The sequence below is a fragment of the Dromaius novaehollandiae genome, chromosome 7, assembly GCF_036370855.1.
Source record: "Dromaius novaehollandiae isolate bDroNov1 chromosome 7, bDroNov1.hap1, whole genome shotgun sequence".
NCBI lineage: Eukaryota > Metazoa > Chordata > Aves > Casuariiformes > Dromaiidae > Dromaius > Dromaius novaehollandiae.
Window position 1 is genome coordinate 25,863,055 of NC_088104.1, and position 15,626 is coordinate 25,878,680.

The 15,626-nt window shown below is 40.5% G+C and overlaps 1 protein-coding gene across 3 annotated transcripts in view; it reads right to left on the reverse strand.

The window, feature by feature from the left end:
- Positions 1-3,066, reverse strand: part of LNPK (lunapark, ER junction formation factor) — a 54,331-nt gene extending 51,265 nt beyond the window's left edge. For all 3 annotated transcript variants that reach the window (XR_010389993.1, XM_064514989.1, XM_064514988.1), the window contains exon 1: positions 2,955-3,066. The gene's annotated coding sequence lies outside the window, so the exon portion shown is untranslated. The remainder of the gene's footprint in view (positions 1-2,954) is intronic.
- Positions 3,067-15,626: the final 12,560 nt, after the last annotated feature.

The following is a 15,626-nucleotide window of genomic DNA, read 5'->3' on the forward strand; positions in this document are numbered from 1 at the left end:
GAACTATAATTTTGAAAACGAATCCTTAAAGACAGTATGAAAATTCATATTTGAGCTGCCGCCAAATTGAAGCTAGAACAGACCAGTCCTCTCTGCCACTGCCAAATTACTAGCACCAAGTGGGTGAGCTGCAGAAAATAAAAAACACAGTTACTTCTACGTCTCTTGAATGAATTCTCAAAATCACTACTATAGCAACTCAGCTCAGTAAAACAATAGCAATATTTCTATTTTTCAATGCACAATACTACTGTTCTCTAACACTGAGAATTTTATACAGTTTCCACTTGGCAAGTACAGGTAAGTTTTTGCACGCCAAGTATTGCAGTAGACACTATCTGAGCAAACACACTCTTCACAAGTACTTTGAAGAGAGAGAGAGAGATAGTATCTTTATTGCAAAACAACGTAAAAGCTATGCCAAAGGCTCAAGATCATCAATTAAATCTGTAAACCTAGCATGAAGTTCTCGCATCTCATTTGCTTCCTTAACATTGCCATTGCTGCTAGCAGCAATGGTAGCTCTCAGCTACAGACATGCACAGAAACATACATAAACTGAGATGCTCCCACTACCTTTCTGCGGGCCATCTTCCTTGGCACCATAGCAGAGAACCTCGGCAGTAGAATTGCTAGAAGACAGTTACACATGAGCCATTGGTGACACTGATCTTTGTCAGTAGCACGTTCACTGCAATATCACTACATGTTTTTTCTCCAGCATATATAGCAAATACCTCAAAGGGAAACAGGCTTGACAAGTGTCACCACACACATAATTTTACATGAACTATGATGCTGACAGGCTTTACGTATGCTGCTCTAAGTTAGTAACGCTACCAAAATCCTTTCTCAAAGCATTGAGGGATGAAAATAAATTCATATTTACTGTTCATACAGTGAATCCTTATTTGGGAGATAAAGAATTTTATGCTGTCTCTGTGGAGTACCTTAGAAGCTTTCCTTCTTCCCTCTCTTCCTCCACATCTCCTCGACATGACCACAACACATGTTGTCTTCAATTGCTCACAAGCATAACTCCCAGCATTCCTCCTCACCTGTCACTCCAGATATCCACCCTTAACATCCTACTTTTCACGATATGCATTCTTCTTCCACAATTCTATTGCCTTTACATGCTCTAACCAACAAATTGACACATAGCACTTATCCTCTATAAGACACTGTCTCAGCCTATTTCCATACACATTATCACAGATTTAATACACAAATGAGATAGCTGCAACAATTGCTACCTGTAGACTTAAAAAAGAATAGAAATGTTTAAAAAAACACTTAACGTAGAAGCTTATAAAAAAATACTAATTTTTATTACCTGACTCTCAAAAAAAGATCTGAATTTCCTCATAGCACCTCTTTTACCCCAAAAATATGCAACTTTGAGTAAAAAACAAAACAAAAGTACAACCAGTAAGAGAATTACAGAGCAGAGAGTTTCTCTTTTGAAAGAGGGCTGGATCATGCACAATTACAAAACAGTCATCCACCAACCTTTTCATCTAAATAAAAGTCTGACGATCTCATTACACTACTATCAAGTCATGAAGTGAAGCAGACAGCTTTCTTCAGCTAAGAATGAGCATTTTGTGCATCCTGTTAGACTTAAGGTGGATTCCAAACAAAAATATCAGATGCCCCAGAAACTCCCCTAAGCAAAGATGCAAAAGCATGTAGAACATCTCTTATGCCAGTCTCCAGTTTCTTCAAGCTACTTTCAAGCATGTTTTAAGATGAAGAGCTTTACAAAAAAAGCCTCCAAATTAAATAGTAGTATTTAAAGTACTGAGATTCAAGACTGAATAACATTAAGTCATATTGAAAGGAAAAAACACAGCTTAGAAATTTGCAATCAAGTCCTTGTGTGCAGAACTACAGTCCCCTTTCCCCTTAAGCAAGGGTGAACATCCTGTAAAGGAGGTATTTTGTAATATTAACTTCATTTTTTATATTAGTTTATTATATAACCATCATAGTCATAGAATACAAGGCCTGTCTTTCAAATCAGCTCTCCAGCTCTACTGACAGTTTCCACCTGAAATTCATATTCACCCACAATTTATTGAATTCAGAAGTTTCCACAGTGATTGTAAAAAGTTTCTTAAGTTATGAATGCCTTGGACAAGTAAACAAGTAAAACAAAACCAAGACCATCATCCACTACCTATTGCTAGCCTGTCTTAGCAGCTCCCAGTTAAACCAAAGTAGCTAATTTTGTTAATTTTTAAACTTCATTTTCGGTGAACTCCATATGAAAGCACCCAAAGGTCTTATGTTTTTAAGACCCTTAAGCAAAAAGATAAACTTAGTTTCAAAAAGTGTCTTTAAAGCGATCAACAAAGGAGCGGGGTGGGTCAAGCACTCCTTAAACCCTAGCCTTGCTTTGAAGCCTGCAACAGCAACAATTAGCAGTCCCGAGAGCAGGCAGCAGGCCCAGGGCGCCGGGCGGCAGCAAGGGCAGTGGGGGAGGCAGCCTCCTGCCCGGCCAGCCCCGCGCGAGACGGCAGCGGCCCGGCCCTTGCCGCCTCCCCCCTCCTCGACAGGGCCGGAGAGGCGCCGCGGGCCCCGCAGCCCCCCGGGCACACGCCGCCGCCGCCGAGCCGCTTCCTCTTCCGAGGGGGCCGCCCGGCCCGGCCCGCCGCCCCCTCAGGCCGCCGGGAGCCCCGCGAGCAGTGAGGCGGCCCCTCCCCGCGCAGGGCCGGGCGCCCGGGGGAAGGGGCCGCTCGGCTGCCCCCGCCGGCCCGGCCGCGGCCCCGGCGACGCGGACGAGGAGCCCCAGCCGGGCCACGGGAGGCGCCGGGCGACCCTGCCCCGCCCACCCCTTCCCTCCCTCGGGCCGGGGAGCCCGTCCCCGCCGCGGGGACGCGCCGCGCCGCGCCGCTCCTCCCCCGCGGTGCCGGGCCGGGCTGGGCTGGGCCGGGCCGCTGCGCACGTACCTGCCGCGGGCCGGGCCGCGCATCCCGCCGCCGCCTGCGTTGCCTCCCGCCGCCGAAGGAAGGGCGGGCAGCTGCGGCCGCGCTCCCATCAGGCCCCGCGCGGCGCCGGCGGCCAATCAGCGCCGGGCTGCCCCGGCGCGCGGGGAGCGGCGTGGGGGGCGGGGGAAGGGCCGTTGCGCGGCGCGGCGGGGACCGCGGCGGTGCCGGTGCCCAGCGCGAGCAGGGTTCGCGGGTGCCCGAGCCGGGGGAGCGGGAACAGGGCGGGGGCGGCGGGGCCCGGCGCGGCCTCGTGGGTCGGGGGCGCGGCCGGGGCGGGGGCCCTGGGACGGCGGGGACGTTTCCACACGCGCTTCCTTAGCCGTCTGTTGAGTCGCTTTCTGTGGGCAGCACTGGAAGAGGCAAGTCCAGGAGCAGAGCAGAGCTGTTCTCAACTGTGGGACCTGTTTTCCCGTTTCAGTGTCAGACGTCAGCTCTTCTGAAGGCGGCATGTGAGGCCCAGGTGCTCCGGCTCTGTCTCGAGGACAGCTTCATATCGTGCTGAGATAAATTAGGTTACTGTCAAAGCGAGAATACAGAGAACTACTTCCGATGCTCACTTACAGACAACTCAAGTGTTTTATGACTAAAACATAGGAACACGACAGTCGAACTGCTGTATAAAGGTTTCCAACACCTTCCTAATATTTATATGTTCTATCTTTGCCTATAAAACAAATCCTGAAAAAGACTATCCTGGACAGACTTCATTTTGTGTGAGGCAGGTGCTAAATATGCCTCCAATAATTACAGTACAGGACTACTTTCACTGTCCTTCTGGTTCCATTAGGCAACTGGTTGAACTGCTTTAGGGATAATTCATTCAACAACACCCAATTCATTCAGCAGCACTCATATTTCTTTAATTTACATTGCTGTAATGCCCTCCCTTCTGGTGCTCTGGTGGCTGTAAGGTGCTGACTATTCCTTCCCTTTTCTGCCTCTCACCAAAGAACCACATTTTCCCTAGCTCTGTTCGCTACATTTTCAGTTTCACTGTGTAATAATACCCTGACTTGTTTGACCCCTATGATCACTTGTCCAGTGCAGAGAGGACTGGGAAATGGACAATACGCACTGTATTTGTGCTCTCTTTCTCACACCTTCCTAGGTCCCCTGCCCTAAAGTTTTAGGGTTATGGCTATGCAAATGGGAGTATATGAAAAGGTTTTTTTTTTTTATCCTATTTTAAACTTTCTAGAAAAAGAGTTTGGTCCCAAGCAGAATAGGCAAGCCTTTTATGCCAAGTAAGAACAAGCGAGATAGCGCACGTACTTTAGTCAACACAGTAAGCTTCAGACTTCAAATAGTAGAGCTGCTGAGTCTGATCATCTGCCAGACTGTCATTTGTAGTTTTAACTTTGGGAAATTCATCCTTTTAGCTGCTGCTCATGTTCAGAGTAAAACTTACTACTCATATGTACATTATCTGCTATTTATATCGGCTATATAATAACTGGTTATTACTGGGAATCACAATGTAGGATGGGCTTCAAGTAAGTTAATTCAAAGCAAAATAATGGCAGTCAACGCAGAGCCATTGACTAAACTGGAAATACCCTGACATCGATTGCAGAGATAGAAACTGTAAGCTACATCTACAGCTTCGTTTCCCTCATTGAGAACTAGAGTGTTGCTTCCTTTCCAAATGGAAAAAGACTTCGGTGACTAAGCCTTTCCTTCTCTTCAACCTTCTCCCTAGATCCACATCTGCTGGCTAAAAGACTTGCAGCAATGACTGTCCCTTTGCCGAGTGGACCTCTTTCTGTTTGCTTTCAGATTAAACACAGCTATAGCGCACCCCTGGTTATGATACTTCTAGCGGTATATTGCTGGAGGGATGCTGATTTAAATCTTCATCTTTTAGCCAAAATACTAACATCTTTTCCCATGATCCAGCATGGTATCCACTTAAAATAAACATAGATAATGGCAGTACCATACTTAAAGTTTTTTTGGAATGCTGCAGCCAATACTATCTTCTCCAAGAAGCTTCTCTTTCTTTTCCCAGAGTTGTCATAAACCTTTTCAAGTCACCATGAAAATTTGATTCAGGGCTGAATCAGGATTCTGACAGGCGATTGTAGACTACACGTGTGACCTTGGGCCATATTACAGAATAGATTTTTATGCACGCCTGCTCAATAAGGGTCTAATCACAGCTATACAATTCTAAATCTGTCTAACTGGCAGTTTTAAAAAGGTATTGTTAACTACCATTTTTGAAATTTTCATGCAGATGAGTCTCTCAAGCACAAAATTAGCTAATACATTTAAATGCATGTCTGGTAGTTGACAGTATGTCAACTATGTGGTGCTATATGATAGTATGTAGCTGCCCGTTTGTGGCCAAGATCTACCTTCCAGAGGGCGTATCCACAGAAGAAGAAATGATGCCTGTTTAGCTAGTGAGGCTAATAAAACTGAGTAGAGAATCATAACTTCAAATCAGTCAGAGTAAAAATTTCATTAATCTAGTTCAAAACTGCCCCCTACAGAGTATTTAAAACTTTAAATAAATTCCATGTGAAATCCTTCCTTATCAGTTGGACTGGTGTTTAACCCGATTCTGTGTAACCATTCTAACAGCAGGCTAGTCTCCACAGTTTTCCCCTGGGGATCATATCTGGCACTTTCAGACCTTCCAGAAGCAGACCGCTGGACGATCATTAATAAACTTCATTTATAATTTGCTGGTCACATTCACAACAACATCCAGAGATTCTTCTTTGCCTTCAAGAAGAGTTTTTCCATGGTAACATTCATAAAACACATATATGTTAGCAATATACGTAGTCTAATAGTCTGATTTATTTTCTAAATAAATATGTGGTCCTGTACATCCTTAGGAAAATGCTATTTGGTTAAGAGAAGCTTAGCATTGCTAATTTGTGTTTACTTGAGGTTTTTAATTAGGCTGCCCAAATATGTTCAGCAGTCTCTTAAAATAGGCCCTCTTGGACTTTTCTGGCTAGCGAGGCCATATAGTTTAACTCACTTAGATGCTGAGAAAATTTGGATGTTGAAACAGAACCATTGTCTACATTGCAATTGGAGATGTGATTGCAGCACATGAATGTGTACATTTAAAGTTAGCTTTAAAATCATAAGCTGCCCTGCCCATAACACTAGGTCTGCATGTGCTGTAATCTCAGCAGTTTTTTCACAACACTAAGTCAATGAAACAGCAGTTTGAGAATTACATGCTGCTGTATGCTGTTTTGCTGAGACACAGACTGGAGTACAGTCTCGGTCAGCTCCACAGGAGCACAGTTTTTCTCTTGAGTTTGCTTCCCACATGCCATAGGCACCGCAGCAATTAAAGCAAGCCAGAACTGTTAGGGACACCCTCTGTGCACTCCTCGCTGTGTCTTTGCTTTCCATCTGCAAAGCTGCTCTACTGCCACTAGCCCAGTGCGGTTGGATTTGGATCGCTGCAGCTTCCTTTTACATCATCCTCGGCTGGATGTACCGCAGCCAGGAGATGTTAGCATAAACCAAAGCCAAATCAAACCAACTATGGATCGTGTCTCCCAGGGCCTAGACTGTGCTTCCTCTACATCTTGTACAGAATGAACGCATGCTGGCAGTTCATAAATGTCAAATACATAGTAATTAACATAAATTTGTGAATATCTTATATATTTCAGTTTTGGTTAAAAAAAAGTTTTAATAATATCTTTGCTTAAGTAGTATAGGAACATTTTACTTTTTACCAATGCAGAAAATGCATAAGGAGGTAAAAACTTCATTGTATGAATATATCTGTAGTAAAAGTTAACCAAATCTGCAGTTTACTCCTAACTGACATAACTGATCGAGGTGGGTGATTTGTGGAGATGACTCCAGACTATTTTCTGGTCTTGTTTTGCTGCAAGAAATAGTTGGACACAAAAATCTCTGCCTTTTGTGGATAGAAGTATTTGGTCAGTTGACACATATGAAGTCCATTAATACATGAGTTTCTTGTGGGACCAGATATTTCCAGGGGACCTATGAGTTCTGCACACCTTACAGCCATAGAAGATTTCGTACAGACCTCAGTTGAAATATGCAATGGTTATGTAAGGGTCACTATTAGGCAAGCCCACTCTATATTCAAGATTCTCCTCTGGCAATAAAATATGGAGCTCCAGCACAATTCATTGCCTTTTTTATTAGAAGCTTTCAGAATTCTTACTTGGGTTCATTCTGAGTGTTGCAGGGATTGCATCTCTTCATAAGTTCTTTCAAATACTAACCTTTGATGAAGTTACTGTAACTACTGTTTTGAAGATACCATATTGTTTTCAGACTGGAAATTGTATTTAGTAGAATGCAACATAAAACTGTCAATCTACTAGAAAATGTGACATAATAACATGATGCATGACATTGTTTAACTTAATTCTGTAGAACAATTTCCAAATCATAATATAATTACTGTGCTTTTAAGGTAAAATCAATAACAAATAGACAAATCTATGTGGTAAAATATTTGGCAATGTGATCTTTACACCGCTAGCAAAATACTCATTTTGCTTCCAAGTTGACGGCATATCTTTCCTAAAAAAAAAACAGTGTCAATTAGGATTGGGACTAGGAAGAGAAGCAGATAAGTTTTCCCAGATTACAAGGGACTGGAAGAGCCCTCTTCAAGGGAACTGGTGAGTTAAAAAGAGGCAAGGCCTGAAGCTATGGAAAAAAATAAACTGGAAGCTGCAAGAAAGGCTTAAGAATGGAAAGACCAAATAAATAGTGTTTAATTTGTGACATTTCAATGATTTCAGAGCACCTTAAAAAAATCAGTGTTGCTGAGGTGGGGTAACTTCAACGCCCTATTTTGGCAGGATGCACTCTGGAAACGTGCTCTGCAACAGCAGCATTGAGGAAAATGTTGAGAGATTTGATTCAGTTTTTTAATATGTGACAGTATATGCTTTTGTGTGTGTTCTGCTCCAGCTGTAGTGTTTGCAGTGTCAGATGTCAGCATTCTTACATTTACCTCTTGTTCCCTGAGCATTTTTTTAGTATTTTATCATGTAGGGCATCTCAGTGCTCCAGTGCCTTCATGAAGTCCTTTGCCTCAGTCACAAGTTCCTGATAAATTATTACCTGAAAAAGAAATACACAATCTATCAGGTCAGGAGGTATCATTTTAAACAAATGGCTCATTTAAAAATCTTCAACAGTCGCATACATTACTCTTTTCATGATTAAGACATTTTAGTAGTAGTAATAATAATTTTGGTGATTATTGTTATTCTGTGGCAAAAATGTAAATGTTTCGAAGTTTTAAATCAAAAGAACTCTGAGTGTCTTAAAACTCTTCAAACCCTACAGTAGGAACCTTTCCATATTTGAAAGACCATCAGGTTTAAAGGAGGAGTGGAAACTTCATCTTCAAAGGGATACTATAAGTTTCTGACAGAATAGGAGTATGGTAGAAATACTGGGGGTTTTTTTGTGGCACAGTGAATCAGGAGAGTGGTTTCTTATAAAATATTCATATAAATAGTATATTCATTCTGTTATTAAGATCTCATGAGCAAATAGAAGAAACCTAGACTGAGAATGTAGCATGAGAAGCAGAAAGAGGATTTTGCCTGTATTGGAGAGAAGTTATACTTCATGTATGAAGTTTTAGAAGCAATTGCTATACACATATAGATATATACTCTTCCTTGATGGGCATGACTTCAAGCATCTGACTCTAATGGTTATAATGACTAATATATGTTTATAGTGAGAAAAATGACTGTATAAACAATAACTCACTCAATATTCTGTGAAACCATACTAAATCAATTCTCCCTAGTCTCCAAATGAAAGCATGATTATTCTCACTGAAAGTATTTGAGCTGTACTAATACCTAAGTCAGCGATATTATTTTTGCTTCCTGGAGCAGTTTACTCTTTAAACAAATTATGGTTCTGATTCAACAGGATACCTCCTCTTTAATAAACACGTAAGTACATCCTTAAATTTTATTAAAGTCTATTTCCTTGAAGCTAAGTAAAATAAAGAATGCTTTCCAATAGCCCCTTTAATACGGCTGTGCCTACTGGGCAAAGTAGGAACTAACCCATCAAAATGAGGGCCAAATTATGAAGTAATTTGAATGAGACTCTGGTTGACCTTCGGAGGATTTTACTTGATGAAGAATTATGGAATTTGGAACCAAGTAAATATGATTGAAGGGGCAAATGAGAATGTGGTGTTCTCATCACAGTGAACCTCCCTTTCATGGAGTTGCATGCGTGTACAAAGCACAGACAAGTGCAGAAACGGGATACCATTTTTATTCAACCTGACTGCATTTTAGTGCTTTCTTATTAGTCAAGCTGGAGGAGACAGGCAATGAGAAGGAAAGTTCTAATTAGTACATATATTTTGCTTTTGATAACTGTTCAAAATGGCAGATAGAACATTACCTGCATTAAATGCATTTCATACTTATTTCTGATTGTTAAAGAGGTTATTTTAATGAAGTATTAAATTTACATATAAAATTGTTTTCAGCAAAATACCAAGAACTGGATCTGCTAATAAGCTTTGTTCTGGTTGGAAACCAAACAGAACCATGTAGTCCCAGAATGCCAGAAATAGGACAATAAATATTTCTGGCACAGTTTCAAAGGTGCATAATGCCAGACATAGACATGTAAAAGTAATGGCAAGCTCTACAAAGATTATAAAAGAAATAAAATCACAGTTCGTAATTCATATAATCATGTTAAATAGCAGGCTTATAAACCGATTCATATAATAAAATCCACATGTAAAAGTATCTGTGATTTCATTCAGTTAAAGATGACAAATATTAGAAAGCAGATATATATCTTGCAAGCTGAAGGAGAATGAACAGTTGCTTTGTGTTCTTGTTTAGTGGCACAACCTCTGTTAGTCTTCACACATGATTTTGAAATAAGCTTTTCAAAGAATGTGGAATTCGAAAGCATTCAGAATTTCAGAACTTATTTCAGCTCTGAGTATCTTTTACACAACTGTTATTGCTTCAAGTTTTAAATAATTTAAGATCTGAATTTACAATCCCTTCACTTGCAAAATTCCTAGGGAAGTCAACATGATTTTCTCGTAGTGTGTCATAGCTAGTAGATATCTGAAATGGAGCTCAAATGAAGGGATGCTAAAAGTATGCTAAAAGCCTTCCCTTTCTTAAAATAAAGCTATTTGTTTAAATACATGCAGAAGATAGACAGTAAGAAGAATTTCTATTGTAAACACTCCAGTGACTTAAAATGGTAAGATTTAAGGTCATTCCAAGACTGCTTTGGATACACAGGGGTGCTTGGGTGAAATTAATGTCTTAAATTTAAGAACACATTTAGGAACTGTTGTGTTAGAGAAGTATCTGGTGATGGGATTTAGGATGTTTCAGTGTAGGTTATCAGAAATAATGATATATGTTAAAGGGAGTGAATTCAGTTTCTCTTGCACAGTTTTTGTGTACTTTGCATGTTCCATTCATAAACTGACCCACAGTCAACCAATGGACTGGGTAGTGAAAAGTAAGGCCAATGACAGAGCCGTAATGATTTAAAGGTAGAGTGCAGATGGGATGTAGGGGAAGAGAAAAGTCTGAAATAAGGCTTCAATTCTTTAGGCAAAAGAAACCAGAATAAAATGTAGAAAAGGACCTCTGGCTCATTTTTTCAACACAAACAGCACATCAAACTGAGTCTTGTTGCAAATAAAGGAGGTTACCAGGAAATAGTATGTAGTGAAGTCTAGGAGCTTTGCTTTAGGGCAAAATACATATTTTTGTTAGGTCTGAGTTATTTTATTAAGTAATACACATTTATCAATACTAGATCAATTCATTCATGCCAGAAAAGCATAAAAAGACTGCACTGTAATACATTTTATGCTTGACAGTGACTTCAGTTCTTTATGAAGGATGATCTTGTTTTACACATTCATTTAATTATTTTCACTTTAAGACAGCTAGATGCTAATCCTGAACATCTTAACCTAATGTGTAATGAAAACTTACTCGTTCTCACTTTGCTAGTCCGCTATCCTAGCAATTGGTTCTTCAAAACATCCAAACCTCTATAGTGCACTGACAAGATCAGTGGAAAACAGCAATATTTGGCAAAATACTTACAAAGTGATATAGTCTTGTTGTTGGCTCATTGTCTTTTGTTTCTTTCCCTATCTTTAAGTTGTAAGCTGTTTGAGGGCCGTCTCTGTTTTATGCTTCAATGACACATGACTAGCAAATTGGTTTCTGGTTTGGGGATATCTGGAGACTTCCACAGTGCAACTATCCAACTCATATTCTGTCAAGTAATGTACTAAACCATACCTATCTGATAACTATATTGACAAATCATAACCCTTTCTATTTGGCTTGTTTGCTTACTCCTTGATTTTCCAAGCTCAGAAGTTCTCAGTGGCTACAATTTTCAGAAAGGTTTGGTGTGTTCAGATGAGATGCTGCAAAGCCCTGATTTTCAGGAAGTACTAGGCATCTAACCTTTGAAAATCAAGCCTCTCTAAAATGTCTCAGGTTTGGTATCCCGGATTAGAGGAATCCATCCATACTCATTAAGCATTTTTTTAAATCTTGACCTATGGATCTTCCTATTTTTCTAGTAGGTTTTAGGAATATTGCTCTCGATGTATGCAAATTATTTTCCTTTTTTTGTTGCATTATAGCTAAAAATTAACAGCAAAAATAAATCATTACATTACTGCTGAGAAAAGTGCAGGCACCACACATATTTCTAACAATCTATAAATGCATTCCTACAAACTTGTTTATTGGATAAGTCTGGCCATAAATTGGCCAGGACACAGAACTTTATATGAAAAGAGCAGAACATTGAACAAAAACATTATAGGTCCACGGTATTAGATTTAAAGTAAAGTAACCACAAACTCCTAAACATATATCCCAAAACTCACAATCTTTATAATGAAAGGAAAAGACCGCATCATATAACTGTCTTAGCCAGGCAATTCGGCATTTAGCTTGTTTATTTTTCAGTTAAACAAAATCCAAATATCTCTAGGGAAGACAATGCTAATAACAAACATAACCACATAAGCTTTGTATATGAAATTCAATTTTAGCTTTAGTAGGGTCTGTCAAATTGGAAATTGTAGTAAAAAGCCAATAAACCTTAATCAAATTCTATCGCAGAGAGATTGGGCATTTTGTTTTTACCCAGTTTGCTCCAGAATTTCTGGTCTGATCCTGAGTCTTAAAATACTTGCATATTCTATTGATACTTTGCTTAGCTTTGCAACTAATCTACCGTATTTTTTAACTAGGAAATTCCATATTAATAGAAGAAATCCTATTTGATGGGCACAGTAGAGAAAACCAAGAATGTTCACCTTTTTCTTTCTGGTAAAGTTACAAATTTTCTTGAATGTTATCCTTCTCCTCACTGATAGAACTGCTGTTGGTTTCCGTAAGAGCAGGAGTATCTTACGCATGGAATATCCACCTGAAGTCTGCTGATTTTAAATCTCTGCTGAAGACCCTTCATTAGCATTGATTACAAGAGTATGTGCACTGATATCTGTTTATTAAATGAATTATTGTAGAGCTAAAATAATTCTTTGCTTCTTCACACTGTGCTCAGGTGAGCACTGAATACATCTTTCACTCTTCAACATATTTCATTAACTTAGAGTTTACACCTTTTCTATTCTTTCAGTACTGCATGAAATTAGACCCTAATCCTGCATTAGAGTCTGTTTAAGTGGCCTATTTTAGCTGCATGCTTTTCTGAAACTTTATCGGGATCCTGCACAGCTGTAGGGGTCCACACATTACGCGGGACTGAGACCTCAGGCTGTAAAATCCCTTTGTCGGGAGGTATGTCTTGTAACAGCACTTACCACGGCGCATCCCAGGTGCCATCAAAACGCCATCATCTAGTTAAATGTGCCAATTAAAAGGTCAAGGATAGGCCTTGCTCTGCCTTTCAGTTTGGCTTCCTCACTGCTGCTCCGAGGCTACATTTCTGCCGTGTTTAGTGGCTGTGCTCGGCGTCAGGCATGGGTTTAGAGAGCTAACGGGCTGGAGACACTGTTGTCCCTTCTGGGCAGGGCTGAGTGCAAGCTGTTAGCCGGGAGCTGGTTTTCTGGCAGAGGAGAGTCAGTCCTGCCGCGGCCGCGTAGGCGAGCTAAACCGCCGGGAAGGCGAGCCCTCGGACTACACCGTACTTACTCAAAGTCTGTCTGCCATTTGCATTGCCTCTGCTCCTGGCAGTCATTTCTCAAGGAGAAATAAGAAAGAACAAACTGTGCATTTCCCTTTGCGTTCCCTCTGATACCTCTATGACACAGATCTATTTGATTACCTGGCAGTTTTAATCTGTTCCTTTTTTTCCCTTGTCCTTCACAATTTTCGCAGACTAGCACAACTGCCAGAGTGTATGTTTTTTATTTACCACTGCTTCTGTAGTATCTGAGCTGTACATTGGTCTGGAAGATCTGTTCTGTTTGCTGAATTGTATAACATCCATGCCTTCAAAAGTAGCAGAAGAAAGGAGAAACCCCACAGGCTCTGTCTTTTAAGGGTGATGAAGCTGCATAAGGCATTGAGGGGGGGCAGTCAGAGCTGAAAAAGTTAAGCATGTGTAAAATACTAGACTCATCTGGTCTGGAGTCTTCCTTGGGCCTTGAGATACTTCCTGACTGTCTCGCTGCTTTACTAAAAGGCATGTCGGTTATTAACTTAGATCTTATTAAGTACATTTTCATATTTTGAGCTAATTCTACCTTCAGAGGAATACAAAGAGCTCTTGACCGGAGCAGAATTTTGTGCAGAGAGAGCTACACAGTCTGTGCCAAAGACCAGACCTTCCGTCATCACTGCCATCGTGGCAACAGCTTTGGTAAGCTTCAGAAAACGTCAGCAAGGCAAGAGGTAGCAGCACCCCTGTTCTTGACTCCAGATCCAACCAGGAGAAAAGGCACTTCACTGGTGCTCAGAACTGTCACAGCGCTCGTGGTGTATATGTAAAATACTTTCACTTGTGAAAAGGGTCTATGTCTTGTCTGCTTGCAGGTCCACCAACCAACAGTTCCTTCAGTTCGTTTTCCAGCTTCCAGAAAGTCAATTTGTGTGGCCGTGAAAGCAGACAGCCCAAAGTGAGACCGCTTCCACCCATAACAACAAAACCAACCACACTATTTCCACTGAGCCCAACACTGATCACCCACTTAGGCCTGAGCTGGATTTCCCCTTAGGGATCAGGCATTACAGAGGAGACGTTCATTCCCTGTGCACAGGCATAGCAAGCCTCCTTTGCAGAAGGGGGCTCGTCCGGAGGAGACCGTAACTGGTTGGTTATATTTTTTAAATCTCTGTTTTTGAAATGAGAATTCAGTGATCCACCCAGCTGCATACAATTAAGAGCAGCAGCGCAGCATAATAGGGTGAGGAACTTTTAATGGGTGTTTATAGGTTGAAAGCATCAACCTCTCTCTTATATAAAAGAAGCAGCAGAAGAAAAGTAAGTGCTGAAAGATAACTCAGAATTCAGAGTGCCCTTGTAAAGGGAAGATCAGTTATCCTAGAAGTTTCAAAATGCCAGGCCTTCAGAAGACCTCTGTGTTTCTGTATCACTAATAAGGAGAGTGGGAAGCTACTTTTTTAAAAGTTACTCCAAAAAAAAAAAAAAAGTTGCATTAGTATTTCTTAGCTGCTTGGAAGGTTAAAAAACATTCCGGTGAAAGGGGTCTAGATTGAGGTATGTGAGGTAAAAACAAATATTTCTCCATAAAATCGCTACACTAGCATAAAGAGAAATAGTTAGTAAACTTAAGGTGGGAATTTAGGGAATAGTATTTTTGCTTTTCTTTAAAACAGGAAATACTGTTTAGGCATTTTATATAGGGGGTTCTGCATTTGTGAAGGGATAATTTGCTCTAAAATATGTGGGCAACCAGCCTAAATTCTCTAATTGAGTAGTTTGCTTATAACCCCAGGCCATTAGGTGAATGTAAACTATTACAGGCTTAGTAAGAAAATAGTCCCATTAGGATTTTTGTATTTGTATGTGGTGGTGGGTTAGTGTGACTGTTTCCAAAATCATGGATTAATGAAAAGGCCTTTTTTTTCTGAGTTTGCAAATACCTGCTCTGAAATTCCAAAACTCAAATTAAGCTGAAAAGTTCTTTTTTGTTTTTATCAAAAAATACAGGATCAAGGCTTAACTATGAGTTCTAGCGTGAGTCATCTAGGATAAATCACAGGCATGCCTACAATCTTTAGAAAATAAGTATTCCTACAGTAATATATAATTTGGTTTTTGCTCCATATTTCATAAACTCTCCTTAATTTTGAGTGCCCGCTATTAGTGCAATAAAAAATGTCCTCTCTCCTATGAGAAAACTATGATCTTTCTGGAAGGATAAGTATTTAGCCTTCATGCTTTGTGCATGTACCTCAATGGCTAATGTTAAGATGTCACACAAGCTGCTTGTAGATTCATATTTCTTTAAGGAAGGAGACAACTTTATGTGCAGCTTCTTTTATACTGCTAGTATTAAATCTTGTGCCTCTTGCTACACAATACATCTCTCGGTTGAATAGCCTATTGCTTTTCCTGTTCCCAGGCAAATTTTACCCTATCACATTTTATTTTTAATAGCCACTGTGTATATGT